Below are 4,814 nucleotides of genomic sequence, written 5' to 3'. Positions count from 1 at the left end.
CCTTGTACATAGTGTGGTAGCCGGTGATAAGACTACGTGGGAAGTATCATGGGAAACCTTGTAGGAGCACATACAGGGTATCCAAGTTCTTAGTCATAGTACCTTTATGTGGCCTTTCCAGATGCCAAGTGTGTGGGTCCACATGTACAAGGTTATGTGTATTGGTTCATAAGGTGACATACAACATGGTGTTTAAATCCGGGAGGAGCAGTGGGATTTTAAGTGCTTGGGGAAGTAAGTAGGTTTCCATATGAGCGTGGAAATTCATTGGGGTAATTGGAGTTAATCCATTCAGTAGGAGTTCTTGTGATATGTGATTGTCAGGAGTTTGACATGAAAGGGGAACTTGAAGAGGATGTCCTAAGCTTAGAAGACCATAGTGAAGAAGGGGCTAAGTTCGATGGCATCGTAGCCACTTCAAAGCACGGTGGAAGATTGAATGGTCATCAGAGAATGAAGAGATGGTAATTCAATGTGATCGAGACACAAGCGCCTGCAAAAGTGGTGACTTTAATTATACAAAAGTGGATGCTTGATTATGTAATTGAAGAAGCTCCGTAGAAGCTTGCTCCATCTAAGGAGTCCAAGGTGAAAGCATTGGATGAGGAATTTGAAAGCGTCATTTTGCAAAGGGACTTTGATGTCATAGTGTTATATCATTGCAACCAGAGGGCCCAAAAACGCCGAATTACGAGATGGCCATCAGGGCTTGTTTAGGGCAATGTAGTTGATTTACATGATTGCCTTTTGCTTGTACGCAAATGCACTTGGTGTGAATGGATTGACTAAGAAGAGAGGGACAATTCTTAAAGGGCTTAATTTCCAAAAATATGACAAAGTCCTTATATAATCTCGACTTTCAAGCGAGCCTCTTATATGATTACAAGCTTGGACATTTTGCTATAATTATAACGATCGACTTGAAATTTAGAGAATAAACCTGGGCATTAACGATTTATTGGCCTTCAATTTTATGGATCCTCCGCCTCCTCTGACGCAAAAAATTTGGTCACAGGGTAGCTCTATACTTTAGAAACCTTGGATGAGGGCGAAGGGCGAAGGGCTTTCGACAAAGTTCAGAGTGTGGATGACTCGGTCACTTCTACGAGGCACGAAAAGCTTGGAACCTTCACCTCTCCAAAGCGACCAACAAATCGGACAACGGTAACCTCTCCAAAACGACTGGCAAATCTTTACATCGTTAAGTAATAATAAAGGTCCATTATTGCATCCAAATTTTCATGTGTGCGCATTTGCTTGGGATGCACACTAGACTTCAGGGGCAGAGTCTCATGGTTTTTGTTGTAGCTTGTCAAAACATCATCATATTTGGCATCGCATCATCATATTTGACACCTTCTCGCTTAAAAGATCGATCGTCTATTTTCATTTGTATGTTTTGTAATTTAAACACATGTTTTCTTCAATCAATAGATTTATATATGTTTGATAGAAACATAGAAACACATGTTTTTGCTAATCTAATAATAATCTAGCTTCCACATTAAAAACAAAAAATCATATGATGCAAGCAATGAAGCAGAAGAGAAATTTTTAAGAACAATCCCAAGGGACCTCATTAGACACATAGATATATCGAGAGAGAGAGAGAGAGAGAGAGAGAGAGAGAGAGAGAGAACACCATCATAATGTGCACTTTCTCAACCAATTGTTGTGCCACTAAAGATCTTAACGTGAACCAAAATTGTTCCTCACATTTTAGGACCACGAGAATTGAGAGTTCAAGGCAAGAGCAAAGAGGGTAAAAGACGGCCATCCTGCTCTCCCTTGGCGCTCGCTCTCTCTCTCTCTCTCTCTCTCTCTTCGATTCTAAGACGTAGCCGGTGATGTTGAGTTATGATATAATTAGGGGCGTCTCAAGACGTGATGTACTGCTACTACACTTGGGAAGAGAAGCAGCGCTACAAGCTCCTCCAAGCTCCTCAAGAGACCTACCCTTGGTTTCTGGAACCATGTATGCAGTGAAGACAACAGAGATGATGATAGTGGCGCAGAAAATTGCGAAGGTGCCAGTGAGGGTAATGGCCTGGGCGATACTGAGAAATGTAAATGCAACCCCTCCACTCACCACTCTGTTGACGAACATGGACCAGCCAAGAGCCTTGGAACGATGCTTAGGAGGGAAGATTTCAGATGAAATGACGTAAACAATGGGTCCCCATCCCATGGAGAAGAATGCCACAAAGCTGCATATCGCAACAACGGTGATGATGGCTTCACCACCGACGACATTGGACTCGGCAACGGCAGTCGGCACAATGTCACTCCATGGAATATGGCCTAAACCCCCATGTACTACACCAGATGTGGATGTTGCATCGGCTATGTTAATCCCATTCACCTTAAAGGTTGCACACACCACTATCAATGACACGACCATTCCTGTGGAGCTTAAAATGAGTAGCTTCTTTCTTCCCACTTTGTCCAATGTGAAGGTTGCCACAAGCACAAACGCGAGCTTTACCACACCCACGCACAGCGTTGCCCCAAGCATGCCAAGTCGAGTTGTCACACCAGCTACTTTGAATATAACAGGACTGTAGTAGACTGTCGCTTCGATGCCGGCTGCTTGTTGAAAGAAGTTGATGCCTATGGCAGTGCAATACATTTTGGCAAGCGCTTGAAAGCTCGGGGAGCAGCATACCTCAGAGATGTTGGAGAATTGGAGTTTCCACCATCCATTAAACTCTAAAGACGTCCCTAGCTCTAGTTCGTTTGCATCAATAATCTCCTCTAGCCTTTCTTGTGCATTACCCCCATCACCAATTGGGCATACTGTCTTCTCCAAAACGCACATAGCCTCGTCATAGCGGCCACGCATTACGAGCCACCGAGGGGACTCTGGCAAAAAGAAGATGGCACCCAAGCCAAGTAGTACAGCAGGTATAGCAGCCACTCCAAGCATGAGTCTCCAGTTATACTTTGGATCAAGGAATTGGAAAGCAAAACCGACGATGTAACCGAGTACAATTCCTACATCCACAAAAATTTCTGTGAACGAGACGAGGAAGCCCCGGACATTTGCTGGTGAGATTTCAGCGGAGTAGAGAGGCCCAATCATCATGGCAAATCCCACTCCGATACCAGTAAGGACTCTACCTGCCATCAAAGACTCAAAATTGGGAGCTGCAGCAAGCAAAACTGCCCCCACGAAGAAGACGAGGGCCGCTAACTCGAGCGTGCTTCTTCTTCCAAAGCGGTTAGCAAAGAAACCAGCCAAAATGGCACTGAACGCAGCAACAATATTCAAAGAGCCAACAATCATTTCCTCCTTCCACACACTCAGCTCCATCTCTTCTGTGATGAAGAGGATTGCGCCACTGATGATGCCCACATCATACCCCATCAACATGGCGCTCAATGTTGTGAGCAACACACAGCAGCATGTGTGGGACGTCAAGCTTCCCATTTCGCTGCTGCTTTCTCTCCAGGTTGCTTTTCTGTACTGTGTTTCTTCTTCTTCTTCTTCTTCTTCTTCTTCTTCTCGATTGATCCTCCTTAACTGTGCTTGCGTTTTCCCAAAGACTTATTAAAGAGGCGGCATGCGCGCTTGGAAAGCCAAAAAACTCGTAAAGGTTCAGAACTTTGGCAACGCCTCACAGGCTAGGTGTGTCAAGAGCTAAATTAAGTAGGTCTATTTCTAAGGACAATATTTTTTCTTCTCTTCATCGAAGGTTAAAAGTGCCTCCAAAGGGCGGGAATGCGATGTGCAGATTTAGGGCGCCGTTTTCTTGTCACAACTTTGCGCTCATGTCGCTCAACTCATCGCACCCATGCCGTTAACTCAACTTGCAGCCTACTGCACGTTAGCACTACCATCATGCCATGGTTGTCATGGCCTGCATCTCACGTTGCGACCCCCATGCTTGATGCATCCCTGAGTTTTGCCTTGGTATCTCCTGTTGTGGGTTCGACGAGTTCTCTCGCTCTGCAGCTCTCCCCCCCAATCCCCCATCGCGCTCCCCTGGATGTTATGTTCGACGCATTTTAGCTATCTTAAGCGCATTTTTTTCTTGAATTAGTCAGGGCTTCTAGTCCATCTTCGGTGTTATTATCTTTTGTGCGCTTTGCAGCCTTATATTCGACGCCCCCTATCTTAGGCGCTCATTGTGTGTCCCCTCTCCTAGGGACTATTCCCCCAAGACCTACTCGCCCACTCCCCCTACCGCAAGTTCTTATTGCCTCTAAGCGCCTTCAGCATCCGAACCTTAGCCGCTCCCCCGCAATACTTGCCATGGAGATGGACGCTCTTCCCATGGAGGAAGACATTGTTAAGTTCTCGCAGTCCCTCGTGGCTCGAAAACTATTGTTGAGTGATGTTATCATCCCGATGGGCGAAAGCGATGTCCCGTTTGCGCGTCCATCGTACGGAGCCTTAAGGGAGGGTGTTTATTCGACATCGGGTCTGACCCAAGTGGTTAGCAAAGCGGGGCCAACTGATAGGGTATATGCAATTGAAGAAAAAGGAAGGATGGCATACCCAAAGGCTACAGGATGTAACTTTGAGGTAAGAACCCTCAAGGCAGGTGAGTCGCAAGGCACGATTTGTACGGATGGAAACAAGGTGGCGGCGATTTCTTCAGCTCTCAAACCAAGAATCTTTTTTGCAAGCATTTTGAAGGGGTCTGACGCTAAGGATTGCGCTAAAACCATAAGCGTTGAGACCTCAAGTGTTGCAGGCCATGAAAATCTGAAGAATGTGAAAACTCGACTTGAACAAGAGCTAATGGAAGTTAACAGACAACTAGTTAGTGGCCCTAATGGTAACAAAAGAACATGCTCACAGGTAGAAG

General features: G+C 45.5%; 1 pseudogene; it reads right to left on the bottom strand.

Moving 5' to 3' along the window:
• Nucleotides 1-1,620: 1,620 nt before the first annotated feature.
• On the bottom strand, nucleotides 1,621-3,930 carry LOC147466021 (putative polyol transporter 6 pseudogene; annotated as a pseudogene).
• Between the last annotated feature and the right edge of the window lie 884 nt (nucleotides 3,931-4,814).

The sequence above is a fragment of the Adiantum capillus-veneris genome, chromosome 1 (genome assembly GCF_014529385.1).
Source record: "Adiantum capillus-veneris isolate H3 chromosome 1, ASM1452938v2, whole genome shotgun sequence".
Classification (NCBI taxonomy): Eukaryota; Viridiplantae; Streptophyta; class Polypodiopsida; order Polypodiales; family Pteridaceae; genus Adiantum; species Adiantum capillus-veneris.
The sequence above is the reverse complement of the archived record's forward strand: the minus strand, read 5'-3'. Positions and strand labels throughout refer to the sequence as shown.